Source organism: Quercus suber, unplaced genomic scaffold (assembly GCF_002906115.3).
Source record: "Quercus suber isolate HL8 unplaced genomic scaffold, Cork oak 2.0 scaffold_511, whole genome shotgun sequence".
Taxonomy (NCBI): Eukaryota; Viridiplantae; Streptophyta; class Magnoliopsida; order Fagales; family Fagaceae; genus Quercus; species Quercus suber.
This window is the reverse complement of record NW_027069960.1, coordinates 403,305-424,112: the sequence shown is the minus strand read 5'-3', so window position 1 is coordinate 424,112 and position 20,808 is coordinate 403,305. Positions and strand designations below refer to the sequence as shown.

Below are 20,808 nucleotides of genomic sequence, written 5' to 3'. Positions count from 1 at the left end.
CGTAAGGAACATACAATTTAATAGTTAGATTTTATAACCAATTTTATAGCTAAACTTTGTCCTAGCCAAATATAACATCAGGCATAACTAATGTAAAAACACTTTCAATTCCAAAATTACACAACAACTTCCGTACATTTGGAAACTTTATAGGAAACAGGAGTTTTTTTTTTTTTTTTTTTAAATATATATATATATATATACACTACAGATTCATTTGGAAACTTTATAGGAAACAGGAGTTTTTTTTTTTTTTTTTTTAAATATATATATATATATATACACTACAGATGGATGGGTACTTTATGCCAATGAGGTGGGAAGAACAGGGTCTTTACCATCATATTGGTAAAATGACCATTTTGACCTAAAAGTTGAATATGTGGCCGATTGCAAAATAGGGTATATACAAATGCCTCTAATTGATGGTTCTTACTAGGTTAGGTGAACACCAATGTTAAGAAAGAATATTTGATTTTGCAATTGGGTATTAGCTTATCAACACCAAAATATGGGTGGTTGGGAATATTAGCCATTTACACAAAGTTGAATTTTAACCAATTAAGGTATGATTCAAGATAGGACAAAATTTAGTTACAAAACCTGTTGCTTCAATAAACTGACATGTGTAAAAAATGACATGTACACTGCACGTGATTATTTAAGTAAAGTTAATCCAATTGACCCTAATTAACTGCACCACCTATTAAAAAAATAAAAACTAAAAAACCTATACTCTCTCTCTCTCTCTCTATCTCTCTCTCTCATTGACTCCTCTGTAAACCCAAAAACCCAACTCCCACTAGTCACCCAAGCCTTCTTCTCCCTCCTCTGTTTCCACCAACGACCCACCTCAAACCCTCCTTAGTCTCCACTGCCGGCCCACCCAGTCTCTGCCGCTTAAAGCCACCTCTTCTACATCACTGCTTCACTAGTTAAAACTAAATTTCCTTTTGTTTTATTCGTAGATAACTAAATTTACTTCTTTTTTTTTTTAATTCCATTAATCTTTTCAGAGTGAATTATGTTTGACTATTAATGTGCATGTTTGAGTTTGATTGTTCATTGATAACCATGATTCCTTCAAGAATTGAAGAAAATTCGATAGTTGTTGTGTATAAGTTACCAAATCATTGTAAATTTACTTATAAAAAAATGAATTTATGTTTATTTCTTCTTCTCTAATATGTAATAGTGTTGTTATTTGTACTGTTTGTGCTGTGTAGAAGAGGGTTTTGTTGTCAAGTTGCATATGTTTTAAAATAGTAACAAAAAACAATACAACTAACTTCTTTTACTATTTGAACCAAAGATACATCATTGATTTCTTTACTTATTGAGATAAATACAACCAAAACCCTATGGATTAGATCTCCCTTTGTTTCAAGAAAATAAGTACAAATGGAGCTTGTTTCTCAGTACAAACGGAGCTTAGGTTTGATTCAAAAACATGGATTTCTTTTCGTTCTTCTGCTTCTTCTATATTTCATCCAAAGAGACATCCACAATTTTTCCTTCCCTTGTTGAAATAAATACATCCTCTGCATACACTTAGCTAAATTTAGCATCACAAAAACAACACCAAAACCACATTATAGGACAACAAAATCTCATCTGCACTACAGAAACAATACAAATAGCAAGACTATTACATATTAGAGAATAAGTACAAACAAATTCATTTTTTTATAAGTAAATAAAAAATGATTGGTAGCTTTAAAAAAAAGGCTAGCAAATCCTCTTCATTTTTTAAGGGAATTATGGTCATCAGAGAAAAAATGAAATTTGGATTAGACTAATGAAGCGGCAAAGCAATATACAAGAGGTGGCTCTAAGCGACGAAAATTGGGTGGGCCAGCAGTGGAGACAGAGGGGGGTTTGAGGTGGGCCAGCGGTGGAGACAGAGAAGGGTTTAGGTGGGTTGGCGATGGAGAAAAAGGAGGGATTGGGGTGACCAGTGGTGGAGGGAGACGAGGGATTGGGGTGACCAGTAGGAGCTGGATTTCTAGGTTTACAGAGAAGTCAATGAGAGAGAGAGAGAGAGACTACACATATAGGTTTTTTAGTTTTTATTTTTTATTTTTTAATAGGTGGTGTAGTTAACTAGGGTTAGTTGTGTTAAATTTACTTAAGTAATCATGTGTAGTGCACATGTCATTTTTTACACGTCAGTTTATTAGAGCAGTTTGTAGCCTTAGGTTATAACTGGTTTTATAGCTAAACTTTGTCCTTCAAGATATTCAAACATTTTAATTTGAAGGTATTATCTATACTACTAATAATAGGATTCTTTGTTTGGTTTTCATCATTTAGCGTACCAAAATATCTTCACAAAAAATTTTACTCTCTAAAATATTCCTATCTTTTAGTTAAATAATTTTAAATTAAAAAAACACTAACTGGTTAAAAGAGTAATTTACTATTTTTTTAAAAAGGTTCCTGAGTTTTAGGTTTTTTCCAATTCCCTTCTCCAATTTGAATTGCCCCTTTTTTTAATTCAAATTTTCAAACTTTTGTCAACTCTCGCATAGAGAAATATCCTAGAAATTGGGATATTATATCTATCTCACTTTTAAACATTATTTCACGTTGAAAAAAAAAAAAATCACTTAGAGAAAGATCCTAAGAATTAGGACATTATTTCTATCCTACTTTTAAATATTATGACACTAAGTGTTTATTTGGCAAGATTATTTTTGCCAACTTATTTTACTATTTTTCTTATTTTTACTACTATTTATGAATCTCACTGCACTTTTTGGTACTATTCATGAGTCTCACTGTACTATTTAAGCTAACTTTTACTTTTATCTATAATACTTTTAATAAAAAGTTTTTAGTTTTAGCAAAATAAGCTGATCCCAAACAGACCCTAGATCAAAATAAAAAATGAAAAAGAGCCTCATCGCACGTGTGAAGCGTGTGTGATGAGGCTAGTTCAAAAATAAGATTTTGAGAAGTAAGATTTTGAACCACAAAGATATTACTCCAAAATTCAGGAATTTTAACCAAAACGGTATTATTTCGAAAGAAAATTTTTATACTCTAAAAAATGATTTGGGAAATTTTACCATGAATTTTTTTTTTTTTTGTAGCTCTAGAAAAAATTTGCCAATTTTATCCATTAAAGTATTATTCCATGAAGTTTGAAAATAACATTTTTGGTATTTGGAAGCCATGAGGATTCCAAAGGTTGAAAATTTTAAACTTGTATCACCCGTGTTTTTCAATGTTTTTCAAGTTCTTTTCAAGTCAAAAACATGTTTCATGGGTGCTTTCGCGAGTAAGGCTTACCTGCGAAAATTCCTAGCTTCCTGCGAAAATTACCTGATCAGCTTTTTAAGGGGCATTTTGTGGGACATTTGTTTTAAACTTCTCCCAAAACCCTATTTTAATGCTTCAATAGTAAAACCCAACTAATTTCAAGTGTTTACATTCCATAAACATATCTAAGGTAATCTTTAACTCTTTTCATTGATTTGCTAGTTGTTGTTTATAAGTTACCAAATCATTTTAAATTTACTTATAAAAAAAATGAATTTTTGCATATTTCTTCTTCTCTAATATGTAATAGTGCTGCTATTTCTATTGTTTGTGCTGTGTAGAAGAGGGTTTTGTTGTCAAGTCGCATATGTTTTAAAATAGTAACAAAAAACGATACTGTAAAGTTGTTATTTACAACTATGTGTTTTGTTGGCTTTTATTCCGTGCCAAATTTGATTATAATTATTGTTCAATCTTTTATACCCTGTATTAAGGGTTGTGTGATAGAGAGAGAGTGTGTGTGTGAATACTTAAACAATTGAAGACTGAAGAGTTTTCTCGAGTAGCTCACGACTAAGCATCCCGCGAAGTGACTCATGTGCCTTGCACATGCTAGAATGTGAAGAGACAGGCCAGGATGGAGACAGTTGTGTCTTGTGAGCATGTCGCAGGTAAGACCTTCCCGTAAGACAACCGTGAGACATTCTGTTCTCCCAGCCTGTCCATTCTGATACACACTTTCTGTGCCTCCACTATTTATACCCACATTACCCACAAATGTTGAGGAGTGCTACTGAGAGAAAAACCTAATCAAACACCTTGGGAGTTAGAGATTTTTATACCCACAATTCTCTACACATTTTCTTGTAGCTGACCAACGGGTGTTGAATAAGCCTCGTAACCAATCAGTGGTCAAGCCTAAGGTTCAAGGAAAATCACCTCCAAAGTCACCAAGAGGTCCAAGAATTCAACATTTCTGTCATTACTGTGGACTTCAAGGACACACCAGACCAAATTGCCATAAGCTAAGGGCATTGAAGAATGCAAGTGTTCAGAGGTCAAAAAGCCCTAAAAATGACAAAAGGAATTGGGCTGTTGAGCAATCAAGAGGCTGATTTGGTGATTCTGATGTGATGGACGTGATGAAGATGATTGGTGCATTCACCACTTGCTTGGAGAGCTTTACTAGATGGTTTGAAAGTCCTAACTCTCGTACCCAATCTTATAGGGATATCACCCTAAACGCATGTGCTGTGTGGATAAAAAGGGATACTCATGCATAAGCATTTCAACATGCCCATGCATTAATACTTTCGGTGTTTAGGGGCATTTGTTCATGCATCACTACATGCATAATTTACTTTGTGCCATTTTCTTCTGGTTTTTAGCATGTTTCTTTTACAAGCTTTTGCTTTGTTCTGTTTTTTAGTGTATTCAAAAGAATCAAAAACCCATAAAAATTAAAAAATCTTCAAAATGTTTGATCGCTAGTGTTGTGTATTTCACATATGAGTTTGGCCCTAGTACTTTCATACTAATGGCGTAGTGCATTTATGAGCTTAGCTTGTTTTGTATGCACATTTATCTATGTGGAAGAAATCTTGAAAATTATGTGTGATTGTTGTAAATAGATCTTCAAGCTTGTCATGAATGATTGGTCAATAGTCTTGAGGGTCTTGATACTTGCATAGACTTGTGCCTATATCTCTTTACAGTTTATTTTATTTTATTTTTTTTTTTTTTTTTTTTTTCAAAAGAGCTCACCAAATGTAAATCTTCAAATGAAAAGAGATATTGAGCTACAAAAGCCTGTCACACATACTAGTATTTGACTAGGAAAAAGGGAAAACGACTTTTGTTTTGAAATGTATGGTGATCACAAAGCCAAAGGTTAATTCTAAATGTTGATATATCAAAAATATCAAGCACCGATCTCAAAAAGAGATGTATTATCCAAAATGGATCAAATGTTATGATTTATGCAAAAGCCAAATGAAAAGCTCCTAAGATTTGTAATCAATTTGTGGGAGGTCATATATGTTCATCTAATATTATATATAATAGAAGAAGCCTTTAAGGAGATGCTGCCACGTTAGGAAGAATGACCCCTTAAAATGTTGACACATGTAAGTTAAAAATGATGACACATGTAAGTTAAAAATGATAAATTACAATGTTTCACTATATTAAAACACTGTTTGGAGCCTTTGGTATAAAATGAAACTAACCGCTTAATCTAACCAAAAAAAAAAACTAACCGCTTAAAACAAAACCCAATTCTCTTCTAAAAACTAAAATTAAAACCCATAACTCCTCTCTCTTCTCAAAAACCCAAAAATCAAAGTGATATCCTATCCCCAAAATCAAAATCCAAAACTTAGATGAGAAAGAAGTAATCGATCAGAGGTGCCATTCTCACGCAATCTCTGATTCTCTCACACAATGGCCCACTGATTCATCAGACGAACACAACTTCAACCCTACTACTACTACAGGGGAAAAAAAAAAAAAAAAAACCCTAAACAAACCCTAGACGATGACACTACTAATACTGCCGTCATGCCCACCAGATCGCCTCAAAGAAGAAGAAGAGGAAGAACCAACCGATGAGGCTTCCGATCAACCTTCGGTAACCACCGTCGATTTCGATGTGAAGTACGGCGAGGATTCGAAGAGCACTATAGCCACTGCCTGTAGCAAGGAATGTTGTTGATGTGGATACCTGGCTTCCAATATTTAGAAGAAGATCTACCGTGCCGAGCGATTCAGTGTTTCTTTGCAACTGAGCGATTCATCGAACCGGCTCCGGTACATTTTTCTCCATTTTTTTTTAGATTTGGATTTGAAATATTACTTTATATTAAGTTTTTTTGTTGGATAGGTTTAGATTTGATTTTGGTTTTGATTTCTTTTTGTTTCGGGTTTTTGGGTTCTCCATAAAAATGTTTGTTTTCTCAATTTTTCGATATTTTCTTTTTTTTTTCCCCCTAATTTTGGATTACAAAAATCACTAAAAATATTGATCTTTATTTCGTACTTCTGTTTCTAATCTTAAAAAAATAAAAAACTGGAAAGGTCGTGACTTTAAAACATCAAGTGTTTCAATTTCATTCTCTGATTTTTATATCATTTTATTTCCTTCTCTTCTTTCTTTCTTTTATTTTCAATCCTTATATGATGGTTGCTATTGAAAGGTAGAGACAGAGTTATGTTCTATTTTTTATTTTTGAAATTTAGGCATTAATTATGATTTACATGTGGGTATAATGGTTCAGTTGGTTATGATTTAGGGTTTTTGGTTAGGAATAGTTTTGTTTGGGGTATTTTGGATGGGAATTGAATTTGTATATTGGGGTTGTTTTGATTTTGGATTTCACCTTCTAATTCAAAGAAAGATGAAGTTTTACTCTCCACACATCATGCACAATCAGTTATGAATGTATTTTAGCATCATTTATTATTATGTTTGTGAGTTTTGTTTTGTTAATTTGCAAAATCTATTTATTATTAAAAAATTCTGCCTTTCTTACATTATTTTCAGTCTATTCTATTTAGTTATTAAGTTAATTTACCAAGAATTTTATTTCATATAATTTAATATTTTATACCTAACTTGTAAACCTAATTTATCATATTTGTCTTCTGTTTTGAAGATATTGGGAGTGTATTTTAATAGTCAAATCTAAAAGCTTAATTCCGACCCTGTAATTCTATTGAAATTACAGATTTGTTGAGATCTTTGTCAATTACAACACTTGGGGTAACCTCTAAGAAGAGTTGCTGGAACAAACTGATAGGTTAGGATGGTTTGATTTCCCTTCTACTAATCTCATACTTCGTAGTACATTTTGTCCATTTATTGTATTTTTGTTTCAATTGATTCTGATTTGCATGTTTTAGCAAGCTTTTTTCTTTACAGATTGATTTTATTAGCCAAATCTGAAGTTTAGAGTGAAGATTTTGTTAAACTTTGTGCTACTGCATATTAAGGAATTATTTACCTTAGTTTTTGATCTTGATATTCATATTCAAGCAAATGAGGACAATGTAATCGTTAACTGCAACTGCCATATGATTTGCTGCTCTGCCCCATCTCTTCTTTGCAACATTATTTTTTAAAGGTTAGCACTCTTTTTTTACATCAAATAGTCTTTTTCCCTAAAACATCTCACCACTGCATTTAGTTTACGAATTATCATATTAAATCTCCAATATACATACATTTTTGTTTTAAACTGTTTAAAATCTGAATTGTCAACCGTTGTTCTTTGACCCCTTTCAAAAAATGTAAGGGTTCTGCCACTGTTTTTTCTACCATTTGGCATGAAGTGTAAAAAACGTATGTATAAGGGGAGATAGGGAGACATCTTAGGCCAGCACCATCGTCGAACTCTAACCACCAAAACACTAGCTTCCCTCAACCGACGGTACACTATTACAGGGTGAGTTTTTATTTATTTATTTTTCCTTTCTTTTTTTTCTGATTTTATTTAAATTTTTAAAAGAGAAAACCAAAATCTTGTGATAACTATGATTTTTATTTGGCAGTTTGGATATTTGCTTTGTTTTGATCTAGGCATTTCGGTTATTTATGGTTTCGATAAAGGTTTTCGGTTACAATTTGGTTTTTTCTTAGCGTTTTTGTTTTGTTTTTTTTTTTTTTGTTTTGGATATTTGAAAGAATTCTATTCCGCTTCTTCTTTGCAACACCATATACCAAAGTTTAAGCATAACATTGTTAATTATCCTCTTCGAATACTTTTCCTTCGCCAAATACGGTTTCTGTTGTCTATAATTTACTACAATTGCTATTCCTTAGCACCTGAATTTTTCAATATCTACACTCCTAATCATTAAAACCTTACCGATCCACACTTTATTTTATTTAAAAAAAAAAAAAAAACCCTTAAAAAGAGAGCCCATAACCATTAATAAACTTTAAACATAGAACAAAATGAGATAAATAAAGAGAGATGGAGATAGAAATATGAAGGTCAGCCCCTCTGTCAAGGCAGCTTCCTGCCAACGTGCACCCTCCCACCACTAACTCACCAGGACTGCTATTAGTAAGTTTTTCTCTTTATTTTTAAATTTGTGCATTAAATATGATCTTTTTCCCCCTATATATGTTATTTGTTCTTTATGAGATGTATATGTGTTGATTGTGATTTTTATGTGCAAAAGCCACTGAGAGTAGGAAATAATCCTTAAAATTGCTTCTAATATTGTTGCATTTGGATTATTTAAAAGTCATATAGGCATGGCTTTATGCATAAATTTTTTATGTTACTTTTGCTGCTTTTACATGTTTGAGATTTTGACATCTTATTTTTAGATTAAATGATCTATGAGATTTTTCTCCTTCATGTATGTGTGTGTTTTAATGTGTTGTATGTGTTCTATATACTTTCAGCCTCAACAATTTCATTCAAAGTACTGGCAGTTGCAATTTGTTGAACTTGGTCTACCAAAGGATTTAGTTGTTGGGTTTTGAGTTAAATGTATTTGTAGGTAGTTCTTTGATAAGATTATATGAAACAGTGGTTGCAATAATAATGCATGATGTGTGTTTGATAAAATGCCTACCTTGAAAAGATTATATTATGTGGAATCTTTTGCTAAATGGTTTACTTATTGTAGTAATTCTCTAGAAATTTTTTTGAAATCAAATCAGCATGTGCATGAAATGCTTACTTATTGGATTAGTAATAGATTGTTAGTGTTTAATTGGAAGAAAAACTAAGCTTGAAATTGATCCAATCAAATTTATCCAACATAGGAATTTCTGCAGTAGATGCAACTGTTAGGTCCTAATAATGGACTTAAGTTCCAGTTTTGTACAAGCTGCCACGAGGTCCACTTAAGTTTGTTGCCTAAGATATATGGTTATTTATATTTGTATAATTGGGGCATGTAAGGATTGATTTGAAAGTATGTACATAATTAGCTATATGTTCTGATTCAACAATTACAGAGTATGGCCTACATAATTGAATTTATGGCCTATGGGACCAAGGTTAGAGTTAGATTTTGGCCTTATTCCCAATGTTAACCATGCAATTCATTTTGTTATGAGTTTTCCTTGATAAGTTATTGATGGCATGGTCCTTAGAAATCAACTATTTTTGAATTTGTGATTACCCCTTCCTACTGCTTGTAGTTCATTTGTACAGTCGTGTTGTAGTTTTTGAAAGTTTTTGAGCACCATGCTTGGTAAGCAAAAAAAAAAAAAAAAAAATCAATTTTATGTAGAAGGTAGTAGTGTTTAAGAATATGAAATTGCCTTCAGTACTGTTTCTTTTTTGAGAATTTAGGTTAAGAAGGTCAATGATAGGAGGGTTTAAACCTTTCTCTGCAATTAAGGCCATTGCAGCATGTAGGAAAACTCCTCACTTAAAAATCTGCCACTTTGTTCCGTTTCTTCTTTCTCCTCTGGGTTTTTATCAGTTTGTTTTATATTTTCCTTTTGTGTTTTATGTAATTAGTAATGTACTTCATATATTATAATTGTTTTCTTAATTTTGTAATCACTACAAAATTAGAGGTGGGGTTAAATATGATCTGTCATGATTTATTATTTCATAATATTCTCCTTGAATTTGGCAAAGATTAGATTTGATTTGATGCAATGATTTTCTATGTTCGGGTTTTTACCAGAATGAGACTGATTTTCAGGATTTATGATGGCTGAACCAATGCTCATGATCGGTGGCAATAATGCTCAACTTAAGTTGCTACATAACTCATGTTGTTGGTGTTGCTGGAGGCTTAAGTAACTGCATAATTGCTGGTGTTGTTGTTGCTTAAAGTCAAATTCTTTTTTCAGACACTATATGCTTAAGTATACTACATTATTTAAGTCAAATTATTTTCTAGAAAGAGCATGTAATTCAGTAACTTATCACTATGTTTAGCTATTTAATTCCATGAAATTTCATATTAATTAAGCTACAGGAAAAGATTTACTCTGACTGTGATATTGCTTTAAGTCCTTTATCTTTCGAGTTTGTTTTCTACTAAATTATCTCTATCTTTATCTTTATCTTTTTTATAATTCTTTTGTTAGCATTGTATAGATTTTCATTATTAACATAATAAAGCATTGTATTAAAGTTACCTAATATATGTGTTAGATGAAGATGACGTTGCCAGTTTTATTTTTGTGCAGCAATTGGTTATATGATTATTTACTAAATTCAACTTTTGAATGGTGAAACTAGAGAAAGAGATTATTTAATTTCTTACGAGGAAATTTTCTTTTCTATTTCTTTGAGGAAATTAATAAGATTTTTTTTCCCCTCGAAGGCGTGTGAGGTCTACACTTTTGGGAGCATATAAGTCACCATGGGAAAGGAAGAACTCTGTCAAGAGCTTGGAAACCACTTTTTATTGTACTTTGAGACCATGATTTAACTTTGCCCTGTCTTGTGGTGAAAAAAAAGACTACAACATTCAGTGATACAATGTATACAATAAATGATCATTGTCATTCATGACAAGTGGAAGTCATGTATAATCACTAATCAAATTAGTTTTGTATTTATTGGGATGTGATGTGAGTTTTCATTATTAAAATCATTTCCTTATCTAGAAGGATTATATGGTATGGTGTAGCCAGTGTTTCATATCAAAAAAGTTTATTGGGAATAACATAAACTTGATGTTATGCACAGACATAAATTGATGTACCAATTCAACACTTCAAAGTCATTAATATAATTGTCTTGAAGAATGAATGTCAGATGTGCCATGTGACCAATAGTTTTTCTAAGTTTGACGCCCTTAATCATTCCTATACAAGCTTTGATATTTTGACATGGTGGTAATGCATGCTTAATGTGTATAATTATTGCAGTGTAATTATTTGTATAAAATGAAAATTATGGCATATTGGATCTTACTTATATCAAACTTCATCACTTCAATAATCTCTTTCTTTTCTTTTCCTTTTACTTATATAAAACTTCATTACTTCAATAATATCTTTCTTCTATTTTTTTTTTCTTTTTTTTTTTTTTAGGGCTCATGCCTTATTTTGAATAAATTAGAGAAAATACAATTATGTGTATCATTTCAATAGCTTTCCCGTGCATTGCACGAGTTTGAGGCTAGTTTCTATAATTGAGATAAACCACTTGATTTAGTACCAGTTGTGTATGACTTGATTGAATTGATCATTGAAGCTTCACTCTGGTCTAAGGACTATTTCATACTTGATACTCACCCACAACACACAAGACTTTGATTCAATTAATGCTTATCTCATTTGTGTGATAGTACATGTTCAAATGTGATGTGTATGCTCAATTACTTTCTGATCAAACCCAAAAAGATTTTTCAATGTTTTATATGTTTTTGAAAGTGATTTTATATTTTTGTGTTATTAGTTTTTTTTCAATTTTTTTTTTTTTTTTTGGTCTTTCTTCAAAAACTGGTTTAGGCCTTGTTTCGTGAGAAGCTCGTGACTTAGAGCTTCCCGCGAAAAGGATTTAAGGGGAATAAATTTTTACTTAAACCCCATCATTCTCAAGCTTATTTTTTGCATTTTCATCTTCAAGGTATGTTTTCTAAAACATTTTCTTCATGTTTTTTCTAAGATTATGCAGTTATTTGAGTTAGGGTTCCAAAATTTGGGGATTTTTTTCAAAATTAGGTTGGGGTTCTTTATTTTGTGATTTAAAAAATTAAAAAAAAAAATCTTTGATTGGGCTGTGTCATATTTGGTGTTTGTGCATTTGTGTTGGCCCTTTGTGGCATTTTAGCATGTATTAAGGCAAGTTTTCACCATGTTCATGCACTTTTCATAACTGTTGTACATTGTTGCATATTAGGTGTTTGACAGAATGTCCAAATGACATCTCTGTGTTGAATTGGACTCAACTGAGTTCCAATGCTTGATTTTGGTCTTGAATGGTCATATTCACCATGCTTTGGTCAATGGTTGTGTGTTTTACACACTCTGTCCATTTTGTGCCTCAATGCCATGCCATGCACACACTAGGCACACATCTAGGCACCCTTTTAGCACACCTCATGCATCTCATGCTACATCCTCATGCATCAGGACATGCACACATATGCACACACATGCACAGTTACTTAATTTTATGCATTGTGTCTATGTTTACTTGTTTAAACTGTTTTAGCATGTTTTTTTGAGTTATTTATGCTTTGTTCTAGGTTATTTTACCTTTGTTTTGGAACTAACTTGAATCTAATCAAGTTTTATGTTCTATTTTGTGTTTTTGCACATGTTTCTGGTCTGTTCTGTGTTCATTTGTGTAGATGTCTCCTACCAAACATTCTGTGACCAAGAAATCCACAAAACGTCCTCGCACTGATTCTAACAATTTCAAGTCTGCTGATGCTGATATGAAATACAATGACTGCTACAAAAGAGCAACCATTATTATGGAGAGGGTGGTCCAGCTAAACCCTTAAGGATACCTTCATCCCTGAGGTGTTCAAAGAAAGGACTTGGACAAAGTTGTTGAACTCGGTTGGGGTTGTGTACTCAGAGATCATACGAGAATTTTTCTCAAATGATACTATGAAAGAAGATCACTTAGTTTGCTAGGTGAGGCACAAGAAATTCATGATTACAAAGGATAGTATTCAAGAATTTTTGGAGATTCGTCCTTCCTCTCAGCCAATCTCAGTTCAATATGAAGATAGATTGGGCTCTATTGAGGAGATGATTAAGATACTTGGTGGTACACCGAAGAAGACATCCATGAATACAATCCAATTTTCACTAGAGATGAGGGCATTGGCATATGTGATGATCCATAACTTGTACCCGGTCACTAACCTCACTACACTGTCTGTTCCAAGGACAAGGTTTCTATACAATCTTTTCACCCACAAGGAGATAGATATTTGTGGACATATCTTCCACATTCTGGAAAAGAGCATTGAAAAGCAAAATTCCAGAACAGTTATGCTTTTTCCCTCACTAATTATAGGACTGATTGCAAAGACAAAGCTAAAACTTTCAAGTGGTCTCACTGTGGTTCAGAGGGACTATCCCATTGGTGCACACACAGTCATTCGAAGCATAACTCACATCAAGGGTTCCAAAACAGGCATGCATACGACACCATAGGATCATGTTGAGGACGTAAGTGGAGATACAGAGGAGGAAATTGACAAATTCACTTATGCTCTAGAGTCTTCAACTGAGCCATCATCTTTGACACCAGCACGAGGATTAGACAGACTCGATCGCCTACTAGCGAAAATGGACCAGATGTCTTCAGTACTTGAATCTCATGTGCAACACACCGCGACATAGTTTGAATATCTCCAGGGATAGATCACTGCATTGTCTTCACAGATTGATGACATGTCCATGGAGAGGGGATCAAATTCAGAGTCTAATCAGTTCTATCCCTTTGGCCATTCCAGTCAAAAAGTGGGAGAAAATTTTGAAGGGGAGCTGAGACAGAGCCTACACAGTGTTAGGGGGACCACAGGTTTAGGCTTAGAAACATTGGTTATTGGTTCACAAGTGGTTTGCTTGTGTCTATTTTTAGCATTTATAACTTTATGGTTTATGTTTACAGTTTTTACTATTACTGCTTCTGTTTAAAGCTTAAATACTCAGCTTTTAAATTCAATTTATTTTCAGTATTTGTGTTTATCTCTATGCTTTGTAGCATTTTTCTTGTACTTTTAAGATATTGCAAATATGTCTTAAGTACCTCACTCTTGTGCCCTAGCAAGATTTTGTATCCTAGATGCAAACACTTCGTGTATTTTGCATTGGTTGAGTGTTGGACATGCAATTGATCCTTGTGATTGTTCTTAATTGCATTGCATGTCCGAATGAGCATTTACTTGCTAAATGTTCATTGTAGTCATTCTTTAATAACTGTTTCTATATGATCAAGATATGCTTACATGTTTTATAGTGTTTACAAACTTGATCGCACTCTACTTGCTCATGTACGTACCTTGTGTTCAACTTGTCATAAGCTTAATAAAAGTTTTGTTTGTGTGCAAGTGTTTCAGGCTACAGGCATATACGTGCAAGTGCTTTACAGCTTCTAAATTAGGTGTGAGTGAGTTTTGCCATTGTTCTCAAACTCACATTTAAGTCTAGAGTTTGTTTTAGGGGTTTTGTCACAGAATAGCCAAAGGGGGAGATTGTAAAGTTGTTATTTACAATTATGTGTTTTGTTGGCTTTTATTCCATGCCAAATTTGATTATAATTATTGTTCAATCTTTTGTACCCTGTATTTATTGTGAGATTTGATTGTAAGAGTTGTGTGATAGAGAGAGAGTGTGTGAAGACTCAAGTAATTGAAGACTGAAGAGTTTTCATGGGTAGCTCGCAACTAAGCATCCCACGAAGTGACTCATGTGCCTTGCACATGGTGGAATGCAAAGATTCACGCCAGGATGGAGACAGCTGTGTCTCACGAGTATCTCACGGGTAAGGCCTTCCCGCGAGACAACCGCGAGACATTTTGTTCTGCCAGCCTATCTATTCTGATACACACTTTCTATGCCTACACTATTTATACCCACATTACCTATAAATGTTGAGGAGTGCCTTTGAGAGAAAACCCTAGCCAAACACCTTGAGAGTTAGAGATTGTTATGCCCACAATTCTTTACACATTTGCTTGTGGAATTTCCTCAACTCTTATCTCTCAATTTCCATACCATTAAGAGGTTGATAGCCCAAACACTTACCACACCCTTTCAAAGTGTCAAGTGAAGTTTTGGTGCTCCTGGGAACCATTGGAAGAAGCCAAGGATGGCAGATGCAACATGGAGCTTGTTACGGGATCCGGAGAACTAGACAAGACATGGTTCCGAGAAGCCTTGTTGGAGTAGGAGCTTGGAGGGCTTAGGTACATCAAGTAGATAAGGCTCGGAGGGTCTCTTGCTAACCCATCTATCCCAACTGATTGTCTAGTGGATCGATTATCACTTGGAGGGTGACGGAGAGGTTTTTCGTTGAGTTCTTCGATTTCCTCTTCGATAACACATCGGCATGTTATCTTGTGTTTGCATCTTTCTTCCATACTCTTTTACTTTCCATTTTATTGCTGTGTTGCTTTGATTTTGGATTAGAGTAACTTGTTTGTTTATCCGCTTGATTTTACACTATTCTACACTTTGTATTAAGTTAGTGTAAAATCAATCGAACCGTAACTTTTAATTGGGGTCTAAACAACTCTTGTGTTTTTAATACTTTTTCGAGCTTTCAAATACAACTAACCTCTTTTACTATTTGAACCAAAGATACGTCATTGATTTCTTTACTTATTAAGATAAATACAACCAAAACCCTATGGATTATATCTCCCTTTGTTTTAAGAAAATAAGTATAAATGGAGCTTGTTTCTCAATACGAATGGAGCTAAAGCTTGATTAAAAAACGTTAGTTCTTCTGCTTCTTCTATATTTGATCCAAAGAAACATCCACAATTTTTCCTTTCCTTGTTGAAATAAATACATCCTCTGCATACACTTAGCTAAATTTAGCATCATAAAAACAACACATTACAGGACAGCAAAATCTCATCTGTACTACAAAAATGATACAAATAGCAGCACTATTACATACTAGAGAAAAAGTACACATAAATTTATATTTTTATAAGTAAATTAAAAGTGAATGGTAGCTTAAAAAAAAAAACAACTAGCAAATCCTCTTCAGTTCTTAAGGGAATTATGGTCATCAAGGAAAAAATGAAATTTAGTTTAGACCAATGCAGCGGCAAAGCGACGTACAAGAGGTGGCTTTGAGCAATGGAAACTGGGTGGGCCAGTAGTGGAGAAAGAAGAGGGTTTGAGGTGAGCCAGCATGGAGACAGATGAGGGTTTGGGTGGGTTGGTAATGGGGACAGAGGAGGGTTTGGGTAGGTTGGCAATGGAGTAAGAGGAGGGATTGTGGTGACTAGTGGTGGAGGGAGATAAGGGATTGGGGTGGCTGGTAGGAGCTAGGTTTTTATTTTTTTTAATAGGTGGTGTAGTTAACTTGGGTTAGTTGGGTTAAGTTTACTTTAATAATCATGTATAGTGCACATGTCATTTTTTACACATGTCAGTTTATTAAAGCAATTTGTAGCCTTAAACTACAACTGGTTTTGTAACTAAACTTTATCCTTCAAGATATTCAAACATTTTTAATATGTTAGTATTATCTATACTACTAATAATAGGATTCCCTGTTTGGGTTTCATCATTTAGCATACTAAAATATCTTCACAAAAAATCTTACTCTCTAAAATATTCCTATCTTTTAGTTAAATAATTTTAAATTTAAAAACACTAACTAGTTAAAAGAATAATTTACTTTTTTTTTTTTAAAGTTCCTAAATTTTAGACTTTTTCCCATTCTCTTCTCCAATCTGAATTACCTTTTTTTTTTTAATTCAAATTTTCAAACTTTTATCAACTCTCGTATAGAGAAATATCCTAGAAATTAGGATATTACATCTATCTCACTTTTAAACATTATTTCACAATAAAAAATAAAAATAAATAAATAAAAACTCAGCTAGAGAAAGATCCTAAGAATTAGGACATTATCTCTACCCCACATTTAAACAATATGACACTAAGTGTATTTTTGCCAACTTATTTTACTATTCAGCCTATTTTTGCTACTATTTATGAGTCCCGCTGCACTTTTTGGTACTGTTCATGAGTCCCACGATACTATTTAAGCTAACCTTTTCATTTATCTACAATACTTTTAGTAAAAGGTTTTTCAGTTTTAGCAAAATAAGCAGATCCCAAACGGACCTTAAATCAAAATGAAAAATGAAAAAGAGCCTCATTGCATGTGTGAAGTGTGTGTGACAAGGCTAGTTCAAAAATAAGATTTTAAGAAGTAAGATTTTGAACCACAAAAATATTACTCCAAAATTTAGGAATTTTAACCAAAACGGTATTATTTCAAAAGAAAATGTTTATACTCTAAAAATCGATTTGGCAAATTTTCCTTTGAATTTTTTTTTTTTTGGTATCTCTAGAAAAAAAATTGTCAATTTTAACCATTAAAGTGTTATTCCATGAAGTTTGTAAATATCATTTTTGGCATTTGGAAGCCGTGAGGATTCCAAAGGTTGAAAATTTTAAACTTTAATCATGTTTGAGTATAGTTTTTCTTTTACTTTTTAGACTTAGGGGCTTGAGAACCTTATCTTGGTCCTAAAGTTAGGCCTTTTATCTGAGTTCGCGTGACTTATTAGAGCATTCAGAGCAATGGAGCTAAAAGTTTAGCTATTTGGCATCAGAAAATGTTACTTTATCTATTTTAGCTTTCAACACAATAAAATAATATAAACATCATAATAAAATAAGATATTTACTACAATAAAATAATATATCCACTACACATAACCACTACACAACCATCACAACTGATGATGCCAAAAATTCAATAGTAAGCCACACGGTCCTCACGTGCTCAAAACAACTCTTGCACAATGTAAAAAAGAAAAGACCTCACAAAAAACACCGATGTGGTGCTGGATAAATGCCCTCCGAAGGTCAAGTTAGAACTTTTCACAACTCTAGAGGGCCAGAGCTGGGATGAGTTATGCGTACCTTGATTTGTGAGGGTATTAAGGCTTTTATAGTAGTAAAGGGTTGACATCTCTTCCTTGGGTTAGAAGTATTTTCCTTATAGGAATCCTTATAAGTGTATATTGCAGAATCTTTTCCTTGTAGGAGACTAACACTAAGTGTGGAGTACAAGACATTTCCTTATATACATATACGTGGTGGCCAAGTCAAGATCATGTCCGAACCGTCAGCTTTAGTAACATCAACTTTCCATCCTTCCTACATTGACCTCATCAGCTTAAAGCGGTAGACTTCCTACTGTCTTTACTTGTTGATGGACACAGGTAAAGCCGACAGGTTTGTTTGGAACGTCATTCTATGCCTTCCCTTTGGTGGGCATATACTTACAATTTTACCCTTATTATCTACCCCTTAGTCCATATCCTCGTTAGCTTAAACTGACGGGTTATGGAGTTAGACTTTCATTGCTAATTTTTTGCTTGGCTAGGAGAGAGGGAAAATCATTTACGGGCGACTCCTTGAGCAGCCATCATTAAATGCCCAGACACGTGGTGCATCCCGATTGGCTCTGCTTCTAGACGATGGTGTCGCTTCGTCTTCTGTGCATTTTTACCCTTATATATAACTCGCCTCTCCCCCTCATTTCTCCTATTTCATCCTTACTGATTTCTTGAGAGAGAGCTCATCGCCTTTACTCTACCAATTTGTTAACTCCATCGCTTGCGCTACTACCGTCGCTTTCAAAACCGTCACTCGCTCAAAAGACATACTTGTAAGTGCTCCCTCCTTTTCCTTATATGTATATATTTTATTCTAATTGATTAACTCCATAGTGAGGCCGTCATATTAGGTTCTTAGAATGAATTCGTCACTTGTAGATAGTCAGATGTCAAGTGACGCGTCGAGTGATCAGTCGCCAGTCCACGATGGAGCGGGTTACAACGAGATATTTGGTTCAGGTCATGAGTCCGAGGGCTTTTCCTGGTCATCAAAGAGGGAAACGTCAGCACGATCTCTTAACAAGGAAGTTGGAAGTTATGGAGAGGAAGGGGAGGAAGAAATAGTAAGTGAGGAGGATGAAGTTGAGGAAAGAGAAGAGGAGAGGGATAGTGATGGAGACAGAGATGAAGGTAACGAGGAATCCTGTGAAGGAACTTCAGGAAGTCTTGGAGGCAACCATCCCTTCATCCTTCCCGAGGATTGGGCCGTCAATAAATTTCTACCAAAGATGAGTGACAAGGTTTTTAAGGAGTTGCGTACCTGTTACCAAATCCCAGACCACATCCCCATTTGTCTCCCTAGGAAATACGAAAGGTGCTATACGGGGAGGACTACAAACGTTGGCATGTATGATGCCATGTTTGCTACGGGGCTTAGACTACACAGCTTTGCACCGTCAGCTGGCTAATTTCATAGGGTTGTCCGTCAACCAAATCACTCTGAATGCCTAGAGGATCTTCATAGTTGCTAAGATCCTATGGGGTCATCTGAGTGAAGGAAACTATCAGCTTTCATTGGACGAGTTCTTCTATTGCTACACACCCCAGCGCATTGTTTCTTCTAAGGAGACATATCATTTCGCCGCCCGGGAGAAGGACTTAAGACTAGTGTCTGATATGCCAGATTCTAACAGAAACTGAAAAAGTAGATACTTTTTTGTTGAGGGGACGGATTGGGTATGTCGTCAGGAAGTATGGGAGACGATACCCCATGGTTACTTTGACAACACTTGGGCTTTTGTCAAGGATTCATGTTGATCCCATTTGCTCTTTTTCCCTTGTTTGTTCGTTCCAAGCTTCTAACACCGTCTATTTCTCCTTGTTTTCAGCTAGCATTTGCCCTCATACTACAGAAGAGAAAGAAAAATTTATTCGCCGAGTAACAGAAAACCCGTTGGATGAACAGAAGTGTCAGGATCTCATCACACTTGACACTTTGCATGCTTATTGTGGGGGCCCTGAGCCAACACTAGAAGCTCGTAAATTAGATGAATAATCTCATTGTTGTGAGTAGATTTTCTACCATCCCCATCATTTTTGTTCTTACCGTCAGCTTTTCTAATGCATTTTTGTTGTCTTTGTAGAAATTGAGGCAGCTAAGCAAAAGGAGAGGGTGGTAGCTGCTCGTAAGAAAGAGGAAGAGAAGAAAGCCAAGGCAGGGGAGTCCTCGTCAGCCCCTAAGGCTATTGGTAAGGGGATGGCTAAGAGGAAAAGTGACAGGAAGGACGATTGTTTGTCAAAGAAGGCGTCCGTCACTCCTAGAGGAAAATCTCTTAAGAAACCATCACCACCAAAGCACGAGGCTGGTAAGGGGTTAATGAGGACGCCCAGCCCCGTTGCTCAAGATTCTGAATGTCGTCTCCTTACCCATAAGGATTCTGCTATCGAGGTGCTCGAGTCCATCATCAAAGATAAAGATGCAGATCCTTGTGTTAGCCAAGCAATAGGGGAGCTGGGGAACTCAGGCCTCTTTGACCTTGCTTGAGTAAGTATTTTTCATTCTTTCCTTTACTTATTCGCTTTCATGTTAGCCACCTAATAGTTTCTCTGTCTTTGTAGGCACTGGTTTGTATGAAAGCCTTACAGGTGAAGGGTGCTACCAATGAGGGAGTGATTGCACGTCAAGAAAAACACATTAAGAACCTGACAGACGGGCAAGCTCAATACAAGGAGGCCCTCCATACCCTTAACAAGAAGGTGAAGGAGTTGGAAGAGTAACTGGAGGAGAAAGGTCGTCAGAGGAAAAAAGACCACAAAGCTAAGGAGACGGTGGAGAAGGAGTTGACGACTCTACAGATCTAGGTGGAGACGGCCAAGGCTGACACTGTAAAGGAGTTCAAGGAATCATAGTCTTTCATTGATTCTTACGCCGAATATTATAGCACTGGGTTCAAAGACTGCCTTAAATAGGTCGCGTCCTCCTTCCTAGATTTGGATCTATCCGGGATTACTATGGATGACCCCATTTCGGCGACACCTGCCGGCAACGCCGTC

At 34.7% G+C, this 20,808-nt stretch overlaps 1 long non-coding RNA gene across 9 annotated transcripts in view; it reads left to right on the top strand.

Moving 5' to 3' along the window:
- The first annotated feature begins 5,489 nt into the window (after positions 1-5,489).
- LOC112030606 (uncharacterized) overlaps positions 5,490-20,808 on the top strand; it is a 60,190-nt gene continuing 44,871 nt past the window's right edge. Inside the window, exons 1-3 of one of the 9 annotated variants that reach the window (XR_002884887.2) lie at positions 5,493-6,072; positions 6,990-7,385; positions 7,557-10,865. This is a non-coding gene — a long non-coding RNA (uncharacterized LOC112030606). Of the gene's footprint in view, positions 6,073-6,917; positions 10,866-20,808 lie in introns of those variants that run through there. The other 8 variants (XR_010625012.1, XR_010625014.1, XR_010625013.1 and 5 more) reach the window with 8 other exon arrangements.